We start from the raw sequence: 22,530 nt of genomic DNA on the forward strand, positions 1-22,530 counted from the left end.
TCTATAGGCACATGGCAGGAAATGCAAACTGAATTTTTGAAGAAATTTTTTCCAATACATAGGACAAATGCACTTAAAAGACAAATCATGAACTTTGCCCAAAAAGATTCTGAAACTTTTTATCAAAGTTGGGAAAGGTTCAAGGATCTTTTAAATGCTTGTCCTCATCATGGTTATGAAAATTGGCGTTTGATAAGTTTTTTTTATGAAAGTTTGACACCTAAAATGCGCCAATTTGTACAAACCATGTGTAATGGAGAATTTTTTGACAAAGAGCCTGAGGAAGCATTTGAATATTTTGATTACCTTGCTGAAAATGCTCAATCTTGGGACACAGCTGATGTGCATGATAGGTCTAGGCAAATTGAGTCTGGTCATGGAAAATACACTTTAAAAGAAGATGATGATTTGCGTGCTAAGTTAACCTTGTTGTCTAGAAAAATGGAAGCTATGGAATTGAAAAAGGCAAATGAAGTACATGCTGTCCATAAAAATTTAGAGGAGTGTGGCATATGTGAGGATCATGGGCATGCAACTAATGAGTGTCCCACGATCCCCGCATTCAAAGAGGTATTGTTGGACCAATCTAATGTTGTAAATATGATACAAAAACCATATTCTGGTCCTTATTCTAATTCTTATAATCCAGGATGGAGAAACCACCCAAATTTTGGGTGGAGGAATGACCAGCAATTAGCTCCAGCAGCCTTGGCTCCAGGACCCTCTCAACTCGCAATTCAAGCACCTCCAATGCAAAAGAAGGGTCTTGAGGAGACGATGCATCAATTGTCAAACACCTTGCAGCAGTTTATGCAAGGTCAAGCAACAATCAACAATCAAAACTCTCAAGCGATAAATGACATTCGGAGCACACTTACCAAGATGACTACGGCTTGGAGTTCTCAAGAGAAAGGAAAACTTCCTGCACAACCTCAACCCAATCCACAAAGTCAACCACCACAAGGAGCGGTTGAGAGCTCAAATGTGAGGCAAGTGAAGGCGGTCACTACTTTGAGAAATGGTAAGGTGGTGAACATTCCAGCTCAAGGTTCAGACAAAGCGGGTAAGGTCTCTAAACTTGTACTAAATGAGGCTGAAAATGGTGAGTTTGAACAAAATGAAACTGAAACTGAAAAGATTTCATGTCCTGTACCTACTCCTTTTCCTCAAAGACTGGTTCCTCTGTACAAAGACAAACGCCAATCTGAAATTTTAGAAATATTCAAAAATGTTAGGATTAATATCCCTTTGTTGGATGCTATTCAACAAATTCCTGCATATGCTAAGTTTCTAAAAGATTTGTGTACAGTTAAAAGAAAATTAAATGTGCAAAAGAAAGCTTTTCTTACTGAGCAGGTCAGTCCCATAATTCAGAGTAATACCCCACCAAAATATAAAGATCCCGGTTCACCAACAATTGCTTGTGTTATAGGAAGTTCAAAAATTGGTCAAGCATTGTTAGATCTAGGTTCAAGTGTGAATTTGCTGCCTTATAATGTTTATGAGCAACTTGGTTTGGGTGAATTAAAACCAACTCCTATAATTTTACAACTAGCAGATAGGTCTATTAAAATGCCAAGAGGAGTTGTTGAGGATGTTTTGGTTCAAGTGGATAAATTCTTTTATCCCGTTGATTTTGTTGTGTTGGATGTTCACTTGACACCAAAATCTTCTTTTCAAGCACCTGTGATTCTTGGGAGACCTTTTCTTGCTACTTCAAATGCATTAATAAATTGTAGGAGTGGTGTTTTAAAGCTGAGTTTTGGGAACATGACTCTTGAACTAAATATTTTCAATATTTGTAGGCAACCTCAAGACTTGGAAGATGTACAAGAAGTGAATCTGTTGGAAAGCATCCTTGAGGAGGAGACTTATTTGGCATACCAGCCCACTAACCTGCTGTTTGAGTTAGAAAATTTTTGTGAACTTCTCACTGATGACACCCCCATTGATGTTTCTCATGTTTTTAATGCAGAAAATAAATTGGAGACTAAATGGAGGCCAAAGATTGAGCAACTCCCACCGTTGACAGCAAGTTTGAAGCCTTCAGCAAATGAAATCCCCACACTAGAGCTGAAACCATTGCCAAGTGACTTGAAATATGCATTTCTGGGACCGGACAACACCTTTCCAGTGGTGATTTCAGCCCAACTCTCTCATGATCAAGAAGGCAAATTGATGGAAGTCTTAAAGCAACACAAAGGTGCCATTGGGTGGACAATAGCAGATATAAAAGGTATAAATCCTCTTGTGTGCACTCATAGGATTTACTTAGAGGAAAATGCTAAAGTTTCTAGGGAGATGCAAAGGAGATTAAATCCTACCATGAAAGAGGTGGTAAAAACAGAGATTTTAAAATTACTTGACGTGGGAATCATATACCCTATTGCAGACAGCAAGTGGGTAAGTCCCATTCATGTAATTCCAAAAAAATCTGGGCTTACCATTGTGAAAAATGAGAAAGATGAACTGATTCCTACTAGGATTTCTACTGGTTGGCGAATGTGTATAGATTATAGGAAGTTGAATGCCGCCACTAGGAAAGATCATTTCCCTTTGCCATTTCTTGATCAAGTGCTAGAAAAGTTGCGGGTCATGATTTCTATTGCTTTCTTGATGGATATTCTGGTTTTTACCAAATAGAAATAGCACCCGAAGATCAAGAGAAAACAACTTTTACTTGCCCGTTTGGCACTTTTGCATTTAGAAGAATGCCTTTTGGACTATGTAATGCACCGGCTACTTTTCAAAGATGTATGCTTAGTATTTTCAGTGACATGATTGAAAATTGTTTGGAAATATTCATGGATGATTTTTCAGTGTTTGGCAGTTCTTTTGATGCATGTTTGACTAACTTACAAGCTGTTTTAGCCAGGTGTGAAGAGAAGCATTTGCTTCTCAATTGGGAAAAGTGTCATTTCATGGTTCAACAAGGCATAGTTCTGGGTCACATAGTCTCATCACGAGGTATTGAAGTTGATAAAGCTAAAATTGAACTTATTTCCAAGCTTCCTATACCCAAAACAGTAAAAGAAATCAGATCATTTCTTGGGCATGCTGGGTTTTATAGGAGATTCATTCAAAATTTTAGTTCTTTTGAATGGACCTCTTCTTGTCAAGATGCTTTTGATAAGCTGAAAATTTTGCTCACCACAGCTCCTATCATGCAGCCCCCTGTTTGGTCTATTCCTTTTGAGATAATGTGTGATGCCAGTGATGTAGCCATAGGAGCTGTTCTTGGACAGCGTATAAATAAGTTCCCACATGTCATTTCTTATGCAAGTAAAACTTTAAATGGAGCCCAAAGAAATTATTCTACCACAGAAAAGGAATTGCTTGCTGTAGTTTTTGCATTAGACAAGTTTAGAACTTATATTCTTGGTTCTCCTGTGGTTGTTTTCACTGACCATGCAGCGTTAAAGTACTTATTGTCAAAGAAGGATGCTATACCACGTTTAATCCGATGGATTCTTCTTCTCCAAGAATTTGACCTTATCATCAAAGACAAGAAGGGTGCTGAAAACGTAGTTGCCGACCACTTGTCTCGGCTTACATTTGCTGAAAAGGATCACACTAACCCTATCCTTGACTCTTTTCCTGATGAACAATTAATGTCAGTTGAAAATTTGCCTTGGTTTGCTGACATAGTAAATTTTTTGGTGACAGGACAAACTCCACCCCATTGGAGTGCTCAAGATATGCGGAAATTCAAGCATGAGGTAAAGTCATTCTTTTATGACGATCCTTACTTGTTTAAATATTGTTCTGACCAAATCATAAGGAAATGTGTGCCTGATCATGAGATACAAGCTGTTCTTTCTTTTTGTCATAATGAGGCTTGTGGGGGGCATTTTTCTGCAAATAAAACTGTTGCAAAAATTTTACAAAGTGGGTTTTATTGGCCACATATGTTTAAGGATGCGTATAATTTTTGCAAAACTTGTGAGCCATGTCAAAAACTAGGCACAGTCACTAAAAGAAATATGATGCCTTTACAACCCATTTTGGTCATTGAGATTTTTGATTGTTGGGGGATTGATTTTATGGGACCATTTCCATCTTCTTTTGGTTATTTGTATATCCTCGTGGCTGTTGATTATGTTTCTAAATGGGTTGAAGCCATTCCATGTAAAACAAATGACCATAAGATTATGCTTAAGTTTTTGAAAGAAAACATTTTTGCTAGATTTGGCATGCCTAAAGCTATCATTAGTGATAATGGAACTCATTTTTGCAACAAACCATTTGCTGCCCTCATGAAAAAATATGGTATACACCATAAAGTTTCCACTCCATATCACCCGCAAACAAATGGGCAAGCTGAATTAGCTAATAGGGAACTTAAGCACATCTTAGAAAAAACAGTCAACCCCAATAGAAAAGATTGGTCTTTAAGGCTTACTGATGCGCTTTGGGCTTATAGGACAGCCTTTAAAACCTCTCTTAACATGTCTCCTTATCGCTTGGTCTATGGAAAGGCATGTCACCTTCCAGTTGAGCTTGAACATAAGGCATATTGGGCTGTTAAACAAGTTAATTTTTCTATTGACCATGCTGGTTCTGTGAGAAAATTTCAGATTTCAGAGTTGGATGAGCTTAGGCGAGATGCATATGACAATTCTAAATTGTCAAAGGAACGCATGAAGGTATTACATGACAAGCACATCCAAAGAAAGAGTTTTGAGCCCAATGAGCAAGTCTTACTTTACAATTCCCGCCTCCATCTATTTCCAGGCAAATTAAGATCGAGGTGGAGTGGGCCTTATGTAGTTAAGACTGTGTTTCCATATGGAGCTGTTGAGATTACTAATCCTCAAAATGGAAACACTTTCAAAGTTAATGGCCAACGACTTAAACATTTTTTGCCAAAACTTTCACATGAGGATACTTCTATTCCTTTGGAAGATCCCATTTATTCTCATGGTTCTTAACTCATTGTTGTTTTGTTTTAATTTTTTTTTCTTTTTCTCTTTCTTTTCCTTTTATTTTTCTGCTTTTATTTGTTTCAGTTCTATGTTTTGTTCTTTCTTTCTTTTTCTTTTTCTTTAGTATATCTTTTCAGGTTCAGCACTGTTTATTCCTTTATGGTTTCATTTTTACGTTCACAATCCTTTCAGCCATCTCAGGTATTTTCCTTCGGCCCTATTTTCTTTCATGCTTTGTTGTATTCATGATTTGCATTGAGGACACTGCTCATTTTTAGTTGGGGGGTAAGGAGAGCCTTCTACCATTAGTCTCTCAGGATTAATTATTGTGGGGTCTGATTTTTTTTTTGTTGCTACCAAGCTACTATTTTCACACTTCTCTACTTAAGATCAGATAGTTGCAGTTTTGGGCTACACTAATTCTCATTGGTTAGTTTTAAGTTTGACACTTGACCTTATGATATGTCTTATCAACTCAAACTTGGGAAAGTTACTTCAAAACTATTGATTGATGACCTTAATTGACACAAACAGATACTTTTTGTGGTTTGTTTGACGACAATCAGTGGTTTCTTCTAAGCAACTAGCAAGAACTACAATGAACCAAAAAAAAAAAAAAAGGGCATGTACATTGGAAAAGGCTGCCTATCACCGGGATCTGTTAAAAAAAAATGGGTCTTTCAAAGTGTGATAGCGTGAAAGCCGCCAACGTAATGGTTTTGAATTGGAGTGAAGACCTTTTGGTCTTTCTTGAAAAAAGTTGCTAGGTTGAAACTATTGTGAGAGATCTTGAAACCAACAAATGGAAATCTGTTCACACACTTGGTGCACTCAAAGATCTCCAGCTTAAGTACATTTTCCTTGTTTGAGCTCTTGAGAATTTTATAAGCTTTTGTGTTGAGTTAAAATTTGACTTGTCTATATTCTAATGCCCATGATTTCAATATGATTGATCTTTTGTAGAGATTTTTGAGTTTAGTAGCTGACTCTTGAATTCCACAATATTGTTATCGCATTATTTGCTAGAGACTAGCAAAAAGCTAGTTGGGGGTTGTGATAAAGTGATAAAAATTACATGATAAAGCTGCTTAAGTGAATGAATTATTCAACAAAAAAATGAATTAAGCACTTAATTATGCATTGATTTTTAATACTTGACTCAATGTTAAATTCTTATTAATATCCCAAATTTTATTCTGATAATTTACTTATGTTGCAGGCATTGTGGAAAAGATATTAAAATTATATGGGTGTTATTGGAAGTACCTAATGCCAGCAACAAAAGAAATGCACAGCTGCAACAGATCAAAACGCGCTGGGCGAAGGCATGAAACGCAAGTGGCGAAGGAATGAAACGCAGGAGCTGGAAGGCAGACTCACGCGGGCTGGAAGGCAGACTCACGTGGGCTGGACGTGAAACGCGTAGCTGAGGCCCACGCTCGAAACGCAAGAGATGGACGTGAAACGCAGGAGCTGCGTGTGCACTGGGCTGGAACGAAATGCACGAACGTGGGCTGGGTCAAAACGCGCAGCAGAGACGCATGAAACGCAGGCGAGCTGAAGTGGAACGATTGCTGGGCGGGACGCGAAAAGCGGAAGCACGCACGCAGGGGCACGTCAAAACGCATGAAGATGAATGCAAAACGGCACTGCAGGGAGATTAAACGCGTGCTGAGGCGTGCACAAGGGGAGAGGATAAAAGGAAAAAACATTTTCGTGCGCCGGCAGTTTTAGATAGTTTTTTTTTCCGCAAGTTTTTTTTCTCCCGCACAGTTCTTTCTTTCGGCTTTATTTTCGCACAGTGTTCGTCTGCCTTTTCAATTTATTTTTATTTTTCCAGTTCATTTTAATTTCCGCAAATTTGTATGTTTTTGGGTTTTGGATTTCAGCACATTTGTGGGATACAGTATATTTTTATTCAGTAATTTTCATTTGAAACAGTATATGATGATGTTAGATTTTAATTTTATTGAGCATTTTGTTAATCTAGAGATGATAGGCTAGATTTTTAGCTTGGGATTCAATGAGTAACCCGTGACTATTTAGGATTGGATTTACTTCAATATTTAGTACTTTTGATGATTAACTTAATGGATTATATCTCAATGTGCATCTAGAAAATATTAGAGTTCTTTGTTCTTGGCTTAGATCAATTGTAGACGTAAAGGCACAATTGATACTTGAACAAGTAACATGACTTTAACGTTTTTCTTTCACTTTCTATGATTGTTATATAATTTGTCAAGTAGTTTTATTAAAATAAAATTGTGATTCATTGCTATATTATCTGACTATGATTTCTAGGAATGAGAGAATGGTTGAGAGAAAATGAAAAGAGAAGTAAATCCATCACCAAATGGGTGGGTGAAAATTGCATCCCAAGTGTTTGTTTAATTGTTTCTTACAGGTTTAAGTTAACGTCCCGACCATTTCACTCATAATTCATTCTACACTCCCTTAGTAAATACCCACATTTAGGTGTAAATATTGTTGGTGGTTAAGTTTAGGAATTTATTTCTCTTTACTTATTATTTTAAATTTTCGTGTCACTCCAAACGGTAATATGTGGTCTTGCGAAAATGAAATGTTTGCTAAATTCTCATTGTCCCTGTGAATTCGATCTTGGGATTTACCCTTGTATTACTTTGACAGCTTCTACGCTTGGAAGTCGAAATTAAAAGCTGATCATTCTACATGATAACTCTGGAAAATATTTTGTTCTGCATGCTATACTTTGTAAATGCTCATGTTTGCACGCTAGCATATGTCCTCTGCTTACTGGGTTGTTGATAACTCACCCCCTATCTTCATAATATTTTTCAGATGATGTGGAGAGTCCAACTGAGGACCTGGATTAGATTGGTGAGGATGATTAAGCTGAGGAGAGGATGTTGGAAGAAGGAATTATGATGTCCTTTAGTTTTAATGTCTTTTAGATTTAATTATATCTTGGGCTTGGGTTTAGTAAGACTTATGAAATTATTAGTTTGGTTTGTTATGACTACCGGGAGATTGTGGACTCCTTAGTTTATTTTGTTGCAGAAATGACTTCGTGGAGTTTTCAATGTGGTTATTTAGAGTACATGAGATTGAGTTTTGCTAATAAAGTTTTGGAGTTTTATTTTAGTTGTGTTGGAAAACATGTTCTTAAGTGACAGGTAGTAATTCTCCAGGCCAACCGGGTTTGGGGCGTTACAGGTCGTGACACTGATATGGCCTCCGATCGCCATTTCAAAGGCAAAGCAAAATAAAGAAGAATGTGGAGATCCCAAAACTGCAAAAATAATTTTCGAGATGATGCCACCGATTCCAGAACTGCGAAAACAAAGAAGAATGTGGAGATGAAATCCGCAAGATATGATCGGAGAGCATTAGTAGTGACAAATTGTTCAAAAATGAGTGGCTAGCATAGTCTGAACCATTTTTTGCCCAATGAGCAAAGAAAGAGAAGAAGAGATTCTAGCTTGTTAGCACAAGAGAGGAGACTTAAATTTGACCGAAAATTTGATAGGGAGCTGTGGTGCCAAGTTAAAATTTTTAGCTTCTTTGGCTTTTGAAAATTTTACCCATTTTGTTATTAAGTTATTAATTATGCACACAAGATACTTTAATAAAGAAATAATTTTAAACAATATAATTGAACACATTTAGCCTTCTAATATTTTATACTTTTATTTTATTTAAAAGATCATTTGATAATAATAACTAAATACAAAACTTTACTTCGCTAGATTCTAAAAATAAATATTATTTGGTGAACAACGTTAAAAGATAACACCTTCAATAGCTTCAATAATATAGATAAGGTCGTAATACTATACTATATTAATATTTTGTACTTTTATTTGATTTAAAATATAACTCAATCCCCATCCTCATCCTCTTCTTCAACTTCTTCATCTTTCTCTTGCTTTTCATCATCTATTTGATTTTTTCTGGAAGCTTGCATATAAATCCTAAAGAGGGTCCAAAAAGTCCAAAACAAGTTCGATTAACATCAACCAAATGTACGTGAGTGTTAACCTGGGCATGCATGAAGGTGTTCACGTTCTACAACTCGATTAATTCATTATGCAGAATGTGCATTTTATTAAATGCCAAGTTGGTATCAAATGCTGACTAGTTTGCCCAGCAAAGGTTGGCCCAAACCCCAAACCGTGCACATGTCTAGGCCGATCTGGCCCCATAACTTAGAATCAACATCATCCAATGTTGATGTGATGGTTCCTCTAGACCTCGTTTCTATGGAGGTTGTGTCCTATGTCAAAAGTTCCTCCATCTCAACATGTAATAAATAACAAGCACACCACTTTCTTCCTCGTCTCATCATTGAAGTGAGTGTCATCCTTTTTCTTATGGATCGTGACAAACAATTGGGCTTGACTTGGCAAAGCCCCAGTTGATTTTTGCTGCGTGTAACTTACAAGTTAACATATATATTTAAAACATGTAATTAACAAGTATTAAACAACAAATAAATACTAATTAAACAAATACAACATCGTGGGCATATCTTGCATAACTATTTGATCCTCCCATACGAACAACCATCTGCTTCTTATGACGCTCATTGTTTTTACTACATTTTGACCACACCATCACAAAGATTATGAGAATTATGATTGCAATAACTAATTGATTGACGTTCTAAGACTCTAATTGAAATACGTTGTTACCGTATATTCTAGATCAAACCAAAGAGTGGCCAAGTCCACTAGCTACGATAAGTCCACTATATTGGGACTTGTCCTTGCAATTGATCATTAGGAGCTAATTTAAACTTGCCCTATAGTCAAGATAAAATCACACATGTCTTGTATCTAACAAGCTTTCCAAAATAAACCTATTAAATCCAAGAGAGTGGTATAATACAAATTCTGTACCATTATAAGATCCCATGCTTCCCCCTTTGTGGCTTTCGGCACCGACCTCCAATCCATATAAGTTATTGGTACCAACATATTAGTTCTCGCTATTAGGCTACCAAACCTTGCCACCTTTGAATCTTGCTTTTTGATAGGTTGACCAAAAGAATTGTGCTCCATCTCAATTTGCATCCCTTCTAATAAATGCCAAATGTCATGAATGAGTGCAATAGCTTCTTGACTCAACCCCCATTATCATCTGCATAAATGGATTTAGTGACATGATTAGTACTTTGTAAATATGAATTCATATTTGAATAAATAAAAAGTAAGAAAAAAGCATACTGACAACAATGACAAAGCAATCCCCAATTTCAGAGAACAAGTCAACATTTTCTGCATGTGATTGTTGTCTTATGGTTGCAGATGTGCATGATTGGGTCTGTTCATTTGTATATGAAGATAGTTGGCCACCATTTGTTGAGACCCTCCCTATGAGCATAAGGATGGCTGGGGAACACAACCTACAGAAGGGGATGACTCCACCATCTTATCAACAGAAAGGGGTGGCCCATCAATAAAGGAGAATAATTGGGCCGCCACTTTCAAGAGTGGTTAACTGGTCTTTGCCTTCTTTTTTGGGCTCATTGTACCTATACAAAAACAAGTTGTCATATTTACAAATAAAAATAATATTAATATTAATAGCCTAATATGAGAGACAAGTAAGTTAAGAGTGAGAGGTAAGTTAAAAATATAAACAAAAGGTACTATAATTATATTGTCATTATTCATATTAAGAGCCTAAATATGAATTTTTTACTGATCACTATTAGGGGATCTTGATCTTGATTTCATATATGTCATTTTGCATCTACACAACATTGTCAATAGCCTCAAGATCCACTAAGATGAGCTTGAAAGGGCTTGTGTTGGCCTAATTGGACCATGGATCAATTCTACACCAAGTTTGGCCCAAAGGCCTTAAGCCCTTCTTACACTTGGGCTAAGGCTAGCTTCTAAGTCTTGAATTCCCCAAGGGCTTAGTCTAAGGCTTGGCCCATGAATGTTCTAAGGTCCTAAAGGCCTTACGAGAACCACTAATGGGCTTGCTTCTCTAACCCTTTGCTTAATGATACTAAGTGCCATGGTCAAAACAAATCTCACTATCAACATCTAAGTAAGTAAATAAAATAATCAAACAAAATAATATATATAAAAAATATATTTAAAGTCCAAAATCATAAGCTTAATCCAGAGCATTTAAAGGTTAATTCTAATGGTTAATTAGGCGAGGAGTTACATCCTCCTCCCCTTAAAACAAGATCTCATCCTCAAAATCGGGGCCAAAGCAAGACATGCAATAAGCAAAAGTCAAGTGTGACTCACCAACCTTGGTAAAGCTCAAGGCTCGATGGGGTCTCTCATCACCATCCTCTGACGTCTCATCCTAGGTGTGGTAATAATACTCATCCACCTCCGAATCATGGAAAGTGTTAACTCTCTCCTCATGGCGTCTCCGCTACCTATATTCCTCATCCTCAAGCCAGGGGTTTCCCTCCTTGCGAAAATGAACACAACTCGGGGATGAGTCAGAAATATCTGATGTGTCAAGGGGAGTGGTGTCAGGAATAAGTGGCTCCTGCTCTATCAGATGCTACTCAAGCTGACTCAAGCTGACCTGTCATAACTGAGAAAGTTGATCTCATATGATGTCTAAGCCATCTGGTCCTAGTCTCACCCATCCAACGGACGGGGTCATAAGGCTGATGCTCCTCATGTGGCAGATCTCTCCTCAAACAGATGCTCCCTCTCCCATCATGGTCAAGCATGTGAGTCCTGTGGTACTTTAGCCTCTCCTCCTAAGCCCAAAATGTGTCGACCATATGGTCGTGTCGTCTCTATCGCTGCTCACCTCTCAACCTCCGAAGTCGAGCACGGGTCATATAAGTCTGACAGGCGATCCTACCATTAACAACCATGGTGCAACTGAAAGTGACGAGAGGGAATGTGGATCACACGGCGAAATAACAATGAATGCCATGCATGAATGGATGCAAATGTGATGATGTGATGTCAAACAATTCTCATACCAAACAAATAAGGGTATTTGTTTCTCATGTCAGCTTCTTTTTCCCATTTAGCTTCCTCAATATTATGATTTTGCCACAAAACCATAACCAAAGGAATTTTTTGATTCTGAAGTTCCTTATCCTTCTAATCTATGATCTGAACAGGAACTTCTTCATAAGTTAGGTCAGGCTAGAGCGAAACATCCCTCATATCAATAACTGATGGTATCTATCCCTCGAAACTCTTCTTGAGGGAAGATACGTGGAAGACATTGTGAATTCCTTGGAAGTTAGCAGGAAGATCAAGTTTATAAGTGACTTCTCCTACTCTTTCCAATATCTCATAAGGTCCTTTGTATATTGGACTTAGCTTCATCTGCTTTCCAAATCGAAAGACTCCTTTCATATTCAATACTTTAAAATAGACCCAATCACCAACTTCGAACTCAAGGTTCCTTCTTCAGCATTCGGCATAGCTCTTCTGCCTATCTTGGGCAACCTTCATCCTTTCCCTTATTAGCTAGATTTGATCCTTCATTTCTTAAAGAATCTCTACACCATAAATCTTTCCTTCTCCTACTTCATCCCAGTATAAGGGAGACCTGCTTTTCCTCCCTATGAAGCATCGTATGGTGCAATCTGAATGGTGATCTGGAAGCTATTATTGCAGACAAACTCAATTAATGGTAAGAGCTTTTCCCAATCATCTTTTTTCTTGTAAAACACACGCCCTAAGCATGTCCTCCAAAATTTGAATTATCTGCTCAGTTTTCCCATCAGTCTGAGGGTGATAGGCACTACTAAATTTCAACTTGGTGCCTAGAGCGTCTTGAAGGCCTTTCCAAAAGTGAGAGATGAAACGGGTATCCCTATTTGATACAATCAGTTTTGGAACTCCATGAAGTCGCACTATTTTTTATACAAATGGCCGAGCTAACTTCTCCATAAGGTTAGTATTTTTCACTACTAAAAAGTGAGCACTTTTAGTTAAGCGATTAACTATGACCCAAATAGAGTTATTTCCCCTCAAAGTTCTTGGTAATCTGATTTCAGAGTCCATGGATATATCCTCCCATTTCCATTCCGGGATTGGAAGTGATTGTAAATCTCCAGTGGGTCTTTGATGCTTTACTTTGACTGTTCTACAAACTGAGAATCTATTAACATACTTTGCTACATCTTTCTTTAAGCCTTCCCACCAAAATTGTTGCTTCAAATCTCGATACATCTTTATGCTTCCTAAGTGTGCCGTGTATGGAGTTTGATGCGCTTCCCTTAATATCTTATTCCTGATTTCTTGATCAGCTAGAATAACCTTTTCAATTTTGGTAGTACAACAACCCATCATCTATGAGGGTGAAACCTTCTAGTCCCTCCTTCCATTCTACCTTCTATCTGATTTCTGCCCATTGGGGATTCTTCATCTGACGCTTTTTCACCTCTTCTCATTTTATTGGTACAAATTCTTGTACTGTGGTCAGGGATACGTCGGCAGGAAGATCCTTGATCGGCAAACTCCTCATGCTGTGCAAAAGGGACTCTACTTCCAAGGCGGGGCCTGTGGGATCATCCTCTTGCGCCTTCCAACTCAGCGCATCCGCCACTATATTAGCCTTGCCAACGTGATACTTGATTTCACACTGGTAGTTGCTAATAATTTCTAACCACCTTTTCTGGCTCATATTCAAATTCTGTTGATTGAATAAGTACTTGAGGCTATTGTAATCAGTGTATATTTTGCATTTTGGGCCATGCAAGTAATGCCTCCAAATCTTTAAAGCGAAGACTATGACAACTAGTTCCAAGTCATGGGTGGGGTAATTTTACTCATGGTTCTTTAGTTATCGTGAAGCGGAGGTGACAACGCACTCTTCTTGCATGAGCACACATCCATGTCTTGATTTGGATGCGTCATTGAAAACCACATAGGGCTTATGAGGTTCAAGTAGGGCTATTACTGGAGTGGTTGTGAGTCTTTCCTTGAGTTCCACGAAACTCTGCTCACATTTCTCTATCCAAATAAACTTAGCATTCTTGTTGGTTAGGATAGTAAGGGGTCCTGGCAGCTTGGAGAATCCCTTCATGAATCACCGATAGTAACCAGCTAATCCCAAGAAACTCCAAATTTCATGCACATTAGTCAGATGCTTCCAGTTTACCATGACCTTGATCTTGTTGGGATCAATTGATACTCCTTGACTTGAGATTATGTGCCCTAAAAATTTTACCTCCTTGAGCCAAAACTCACATTTACTGAATTTGGCATACAACCAATGTTCTTTTAGCCTTTGTAGTGCCAAACAGAGATGCTGTTTGTGATATTCTTCGCTCTTCAAGTACATCAATATATCATTGATGAATACGACAACAAAGCTATCCAGGTAGGGTTTGAATACTCTATTCATCATATCTATCAATGCGGCGGGGGCATTGGTTAGACCAAAGGACATCACTAGGAATTCATAGTGACCGTATCTAGTCTGAAATGCCATTTTAGGGATATCCTTCTCCCTAATCTTGAGCTAATGATAGCCAGACCTTAAGTCTATCTTTGATAACACTGATGCTCCTTGCAATTGATCTAATAGGTCATCGATACACGGTAACAGGTACTTGTTTTTAATTGTTACTTTGTTCAATTCCCTATAATCAGTGTACATCCTTAATCATCCATCCTTCTTCTTAACTAACAGAACTGGTGCTCCCAAGGAGATGAACTAGGTCGAATTAAACCTTTCTCCAATAGCTCTTCTATGTGCTCCTTTAGTTCTTTTAGTTCTAGAGGGGCCATATGATAAGGGGCTTTATGGACAGGGGTTGCAGTGGGCTCTAACTCTATAATGAACTCTGTTTCAATTTCATAAGGTAATCTAGGTAGATCATCGGTGAAGACATTACGATACTTCTCGACTATAGGTATCCATTGAATCTCCTTACTACAACCAAGATCCTCCACTATGAATGCTAAGTAGGTCGTGTCACCGCTAGCCATGCACTTCCTTGCTTGCAAAGTTGAGATTGGAGAGGGGGTAGCCTTCACAGTCCTTCATGTCTGACGGATTTGGCCAACTACAGATGGTTCGAAGATACAGTCTATCCTAGCACGGTGTTTGGATAGCCAGTTCATTCCTAGTATAACATCGAACCCTAGTTGGTCGAAGATGATCAAGTTGGCTTCCATCAATCACTCTTTTAGGGTTAAAGGGAAGTTTTTCAACATGCAGGTACAGGTGATCGTGTGAGATCCATAAATTCTTGAGTTTTTAATTCAATGTATATTTTTATTAATTGTGTTATTTTTGGTATTGTAATTTATTTTGGCATGTTTTAATCTGGGTTTTTATTTCCTTGCTGTTTATTTATTTTTGTTATTTTATTGGTGTTATTTTATTTGTAGTGTTTTATTTTATTTTTGGGCTTGTATTGTGTGATTTTGGTCTTGGGCCATGGGTGAGTGTGTGTTGTGTTAGACCCAGCCTGTGTGAAGCTTAGCCCAATCATTTAAGTTTTAGAAACCCAACCCGTGTGGTTTGTACCCCAACCCATGCGCCATGCTAAGCCCAGCCCGAAGTCCAGCCCGTGTGGCTTGAAGCCCAGCCCGTGTGGAATAAATCCAGCCCTCCCCTTAATTGAACGACGCCGTTTGGAGGATTGCCCTTAGGGTTTTATTTTCTTCTTTCTACACCGCTCAGCTTCTTCTCCTTCCTTCTTCTAATTTTGCTTATGGTTTCTTCTTCTATCTTCTTCTTCCTCGAATTCTTTCTTCTTCGCAGCTGCTGCCAGCGCCTCATGAACCTTAGTCACGCATTTCTCCCACAAGCTTCCACCTCCTCCTTCCTTCTTTCTTCTCCGTGTCGTTCAGTGGGGCTCCAAATTTGCTCGCTGTCAAGCTGTCCTTCTTCACGGCCACCTCCAGCCACCGTGAGTAGCTCCGTGTCAACTGGTTGTGAATTTCAGGTTGTGATGTCCTTGTCGCTGTGCCATGCGTCGGCATGATATGCTACCTCTTCTCCACGGCTTGTGCTGCCGGTTTCTTCCTCTCCACCCGTGCGACACACGGTCTCACAAACTGCCATGGTTGGCCTATTTATAGGCCACGACTTGCACAATTAAATCTTCCGAAAACCTCATCTTCCTCTCTTGATTTAATCACCTTTCTTTTCTAGTCAATTAGTGTTTGTTCTGTGATTTGTTGGTGAATCCGAGTGGTTGTGTAGTGTTTTGCATTGGCTGTTTGACTATCCCCATGAGTAACCCATGTATTTTTTAACTTGTAATTTGACCCAACCCGTGAGTTGAGAGCCCTGTTTGGCACTATTCCATCGTGAGCTCCGCCGTGTGCCGCTGTTGAGCCACCGCCTTGAGCAAACGCCCTTTTCGCTTTATCTTTCAGAAATTTTTCATCTTCGTGTGTATGTAATTTTCCAGTTTTAAAATAATATTGTTGTATTTGTCTTTCATAAACTGTTGATTGTATTGGTCTGTTGGAATTGGGCCTTGGGCCGTTGAAGCGTTGGGTTGTAAATTGGAGTTGTTGGAATTGGGCCTTAGGCCGGATTGGAGAACGGGATTTTACTTGTAATTGTGAAACTGTGTAATTGTAAATGGAGGGCTATTTTATGTAGATGAGTTATTTAAATGTGTATTCCAATTAATGGTTGAATATAATTATCGTTTTTATTAAAATTGTGTTGTGATGTCACGTGGTCTGTTTGCAATTGTGACTAAACATGTGGGTGCGTGTGCATCAAGACCCCAAGCCGAGATGGGGCTTTATCTCAGTGGAGCTCCTCTGGTCACTCGGGAGCGTAACAGACTGACGTGACGTTCCCTAAGTTGTCGCTGGGTGGCGACAGGAACGGACGAGACGGTAACGCTCTCGTACCGATTCCGTGACCTTTTGGCTGGTGAGGTTAGAGGATGCTTGGCCATGTACGCGCTGAGCGCAGAACTGGGCATCGCTCGTTATGAAGTCTCATGCACGGACGTTACCCGTGGTGTGACGATGAGAGCCAGGTCATGCGGACGGTCCATAAGGGAGACCGTGGTGCATGCTTAATAATTAATGGTTATGATTGGACCAAAAATGAGATTTTTGGCGTGAGTTGTAAAAAGGGTATTTTGGGAAAAAGGAGATAAGTTGTTTTTCTGCATATTTGTCCGTATGGGGACGCGTGATTTCAATATTGTGCTATAAATCTCTTGGATGTTGTTTTGGTTAATTACTTGTTGAGATGTCATAATCTCATTGTGGTGTTTTACCCTACGGTTCCGTCTTATGGTGCCGTAGAGTATGACACAGAGCCCGAGTATGAACCCAAGGGATCAGCTCTGCCGGAAGTTTGAATTGCTGAGAAACTATTCAGCGTTATGGGATTTGTTCCCTTATGTTATTTCCTATTTTTAATTTATCTGGCGGATGAATGTTTAATCCTTGTAAAGTTACTTTACTGTTTTTGAACAATTATGGTACTTAATAAAGAAAGACCTTTTATTTCTTCGCTGCGAATATTATTTTGTACACTTATTGCATGATGTACACACTCTGAGCACTGGTCGTTAGGGTGCGTGATCTGTGTGGTCATCATCCCGGTGTCAAGAACTCCACAAAAATAACACGTGGGGGTCGAGGGCGCCACAGGTGGTATCAGAGCGGTCTGGCTCTGGGTAAAATCGTAAAAATACCTAGGTGCAGTACCAAAAAATTTTGTTGTACTTTAAATTGTTTATTTATTTTAAATATCAAGTTTTAAGAGACGCATTTTATCAGAAAGATGGACCGATCAGGAATACCACATCCGAAACCTGAGAATGACTTGTCTCATATTGATGGTAATCTCGCTATGGCTAGAGCCTTAAATAGTATGAAAAAAAATTTTCGACAGAATTTTCCACCACAGAGGGAGCAACAGAACAGTTGTCAGTATGAGCATTTTTTAGCTCATAGGACCCCTGCTTTTTACCTAAAGTATAATTAACTACTGAGTACTAAGTAGTTATAAAGATAGCTAATTTCTAAAAAAGGGTATTTAAAGAAAATACCAAGGATGACTTCTGTTTCTTCCTCCTCGGGTATTTGCTTGTTGAATTCTCCAGGGGTGATGGCATACACACGAGCTTGAACAGATGGCCTCTAATTGGGCTGATTGTTAAGATCATTCTTTCCACCTTGTGCATTATGAGGGCAATCCCGGATCATATGTCCTGACTGACCACATAAAAAACATACTCCTAAACGTACTTGACATTCTCCACCATGATTCTTTTCACACTTCTTGCAGGCAGCAGGTGGAGCTGTCATAATACATTTGCCCTTGAAGGCACCATGGATAATTCTCCTTTCGACATTACTCCCGCCAGTAGAGAAGGAGGAAGCCCTCTTTCTCTCGAGGCTGATTTGGGCAGCCACACTTTGTTGTTCTGCTTCAGTTATTGCAACCACATTAACCAATTTGTGGAAATTGTGGATGTGAAACCCAACTACGTAACTGCGAGTCCTGGGATGCAGTCCCCCTTGGAATTTCTGAGCCTGCATCTTTTCAGTGGCAATCAGGTGTGGAGTAAACCTTCCCAGCTCCATGAACTTTGCAGCATACTACTCAATTGAGAGATTGTCTTGCACCAAAGTGGCAAACTCTTGGGCCTTCCGAGTCTTTATCAACTCTGGGAAGAATCGATTGTCAAACTTCTCCTTGAACCTATCCCAGGTAAAAACAAAGATTGTAACACCCGGGCCTAGCACCAAGCATGTGTTTTTATATTTTTTGGGTTAGACATATGAAAAAGCCCACTTATTATTCTTTATTTTCACTGTAATAGCCCACTAGAAGTTCATTGGTGGAATTTCTATTGACTTTAAGAATCTCGTGAAAACCCATAAGTTTTTACGAATCGACCAATCAGTTAGGTTTTAGTCTGTCATCATGATCAGTGTTATCACTCACTATGGTGCTAGATTTATGAGTTTAATTATTTGAGATAGTTAGAAGTGTCAGAATGAGTTATGGTCTGCGCCATTACACTCAGTGCATTATTTAGGATTTTATGGCGCAATAGCCTATTTTCATAATTTCGGATGAAATGTTTGTTGAAAATTGTGAAATTATTTTTTAAGGGCACTTCGGGGTTGAATTTCGGTGAACGATTTTCACTATAGGTTAATATGAATATTTAGAATTTTTTAGTACTAAGTTTATTATGTTTCTTTTTAAAGTGAATAGTAACCTCGATAAGCGCACCCATTGCAATGTTTTCAAAATCATAGTGTGGAATGTCCAAATTAGGTTAGAGAAGTTTTATTTGGACATTTGGCAAGATCTTAGCCACACATTGTAAATGGTATTAGACACTTGGTACAAAGAAGAACCATTAGATAGATTTGTGAAGGAATCAAGGTGTGAGATCATGCCACCTAAGCAAAGCTGTGTTTCATCTGTTCAACCAAATTGTGCCAGACCAAAGAGGGTTTCAACCCTAGCAAAACCCTAAATGGTTGGAATCCAATTGAAACCCCAAAAGCTTGGTTGAAACCAAAACCCTAAATGGTTTTCCCAAACCCTAAAGTTGGCCTCCAAACCCTTTTTAATCCAATTTCTAGCATTGTGTTTAATCACTTGATTAAATCACTTCCACGTGCTATTAATTAATCAAATCCTTGTTATGACATCATTATTCAACATTTTAAACCTTGGGAATTTGATTGGGCCAAGAAAAATTGATTTTTGGGCTTGATAGCATCTCAAACCCTAACCAAACCCCATTTAAACCCCAAATTGAAGCCCACTTGGTGGGGCCCACCAAGGCCCACGAAATTGGCCACCTTGGCAAAGCTTCTTGGAGACGTTTCCTCCCCCACATGGCAGACCATCCACTGCCATTGGCTGCACCCAATAGAGCCTTGATGTGAAGGAGAAATCCACTCCATCAACCTCTATCTTTCACAGCTGCTGCAGGCAGTCTCTGCCCCTCTCTATTCTCCACTTTATGTCACATAGCCACCACTAATCAAGGGTCATTCAAGCCCATAACTTCCCCCTCCAGAAGTCTAAAGTCATGCAAGACACACTTCTCTCAATTTTATCACTTCTTTCCCCCGTTCTTAGAGAGAAACCCAAAAGAGCTCTCTCGGGCAGATTTCTGGGTCTTTTTGCGTGGCTATTTGTGATCCCTTTTAAGTATTATCTCACGATGACTCCTTCACATAAGTTGTTCGTATTTGAGTTTAGGTTCCGTGGATATCTTATTAATCTCATTCCATGCTCATTTGGATGGTAAAAAGTATTTTTAACCATGGAAAGGTCATTCTGGGCGTGAAACTGGAGAGTATGTTATGTATTGAAAGTTTTCACCAAGCTAATGGACATATCTTGGTACGAAAAATTTATAGAGTGTTTTTAACATGTGTTTATGAATGTTCATTGAGGTTTTGTTGCTTGAATAAAGCTTTTGATGATAGATTTTCTTAGAGTTAGAAACTTGAAAACTGGAAGTGGAAAAACAGTTTCTGTTTTGTGAAAGTTTGAATATTTCGTGGTTTAATCTTATTCCAAAGGCTTTGATATTTTTATGTGATGACCCCAAGCCTCTTATATACATGTTAGAATGTTATTTCGAAGATATTTAGTATTATTTTTAAAGATATGATTTTCTATGCAAGAGGATTTCGGTTAGGCCTAAACTTTGATGTTTTTGAGTTAGATCCATGTTTTATTAAATTTTAGCCATGTGATTTTAAGTTTGATGGTTGGATCTTCTTTTGGACACATTTTTTTAAACCATGTGATGTGTTAGTTTGAAGATCACATGTCTTTAAGCCATAGATCAAGAGATTGATCATAGTTAGTTGGGAAAAACAGTTTTTGTTTTGGACTAAGTTTAAAACCAAAAACTCCAAGTGTTGTTTTGTGATTTTTGGTGGGTTTTGTTTGATGATTTAATTCATTTTTGATCTTAGGATGATGTTATGAATATGTTAGAAGTAAGATTTGATTTTTTGGAATTTTTGGAGATGTTTTTATTAAGGTCAAAACTTGTGATTTAAGGTTTACTTTTTGTTAAAAAGTTTGGGTCTTTTTACAAAAAGTTTGGTGTTGATAATTAGCTTTTTCTTAATGGATATTTTTTAAGGGTGTTTTTAAACTTAGGATAGGAAGATCTTTGTTACAAGATTTTGGTTTATTCATGAGTTTTGAAACTTGAAAGAATTGCAACCAAAATCAAGACAAATGGCCTATGTAGGTTTCGGCCATAGTGAGTTCTTCATAGTTATATTTGGTCTTAAATTTTTCTGAGTTGATATTTGAGTTTGGAACAAAATTTACATGAGGAATGTAAATTTTGGTAATTTTTGGAATTAGGATATCAAATCCTTAAGTTAGGGGTAAAATGGTCAGTTGCCCACATGTAGAGGGTAAAATGGTAATTTTATTCTAAGTTGTCTCTTTTCACATTTCTAATTGTTAGTAATTAATTTCTAACTTTTAGAATAACCTTTTACAGTTCCTCGTGTTTCGCGCTTTATTCTAGTAGAACGCGACGATCGAGGTAAGTTAGCTTTTAACTTACTATCAGTTTAATGTGTATGAGTGATGAGTAAGGGAACTAAATTGTATGTATGCATGTTATATCATATGTGCCATGCCAAGTCATTACATATTTATCTGTTACACAGAATTTATTCTGTCATGAATTATTTATCTGTTACACAAGATATTCTGTCACGTATTCCTATACATTGCAAGTATGTCATGCTAAGTTAAGTATGCCATCTGTTACATGTATTTCATGTCACATAATATTCACTGTCACATGTTACACCATGTTAAGAAATGTTGTCTGTTATATGGTATGCCATGTTATGAAATGTTGCATGTTACATGTATGCCATGTTATGAAATGTACTCTGTTACATTTATGTCCCAACTATGTCATGTCTGTCATCTTATGTTCACGTCACGTTACGCTATGTCAGGACTTCTGTCTTTTCGTATCCATGTCATCCCGTCTCGAATACAGTTTGTGTATCTCGAGAACAATCTTGTTAAGTTATTCATGTCAATCACGACCCTAAGCACTAGGATGGGGTAATATCCTAGTGAAACTCCTTTGTTCACCATGGAGTGTCTAAATAGGTGTGAAATTCCCTAGATTGACGAAATACAGTCAACAGGTTGTGAATGGGGCCTACTTAGCTGGTCACCGGAGCACGCCAGGCACTAACGCCGATGGTACACATTATGTTATGTGTGTCCACAGCAAGTGTGGCACAAATAATTCATGGGGCCACAACAACTGTGGAGCATACACTACGTGAGACACAGCAATTGTGACACGTAGGATACGTGGGGCCGCAACAACTGTGGAGTACGTATTAACGCACTCACAGCTGGTATAGACACCTGTGTTGTGATGCGGTAATCGGCAAGGACACACGGCTCAAGGGGACCTGTGTAGCACCCATATGGTCACTTATAATTAAGTCTACTGAGAAAGATTCCAAGTTCATGTATTTCACATTCAAGTCATGTTTCACGTTATGTTATGTTCAAGTTTACGTTCATGTCAAGTTTCATGTTTATGTCAAGTCACGTCAAGCTAAGTTTCAGTTCCAGTTCAAGTTATGTCAGCTCATGCCATGTTATGTCAAGTCACGTTATGCTTATTATACCA

At 38.3% G+C, this 22,530-nt stretch overlaps 1 protein-coding gene, 1 non-coding gene and 1 pseudogene across 3 annotated transcripts in view; 1 reads left to right on the forward strand and 2 right to left on the reverse strand.

The window, feature by feature from the left end:
• Nucleotides 1-22,530, reverse strand: part of LOC109001242 (F-box/kelch-repeat protein At1g74510-like) — a 945,981-nt gene that overhangs the window by 375,913 nt on the left and 547,538 nt on the right. The window lies entirely within an intron of this gene.
• LOC118349498 lies at nt 70-176 on the reverse strand. Its single transcript, XR_004802455.1, has one exon. It is a non-coding gene; the product is annotated as a small nucleolar RNA R71 (small nucleolar RNA).
• Nucleotides 173-4,932, forward strand: LOC118349409 (annotated as a pseudogene).

This window comes from Juglans regia, chromosome 9, assembly GCF_001411555.2.
Source record: "Juglans regia cultivar Chandler chromosome 9, Walnut 2.0, whole genome shotgun sequence".
NCBI classification, from domain to species: domain Eukaryota; kingdom Viridiplantae; phylum Streptophyta; class Magnoliopsida; order Fagales; family Juglandaceae; genus Juglans; species Juglans regia.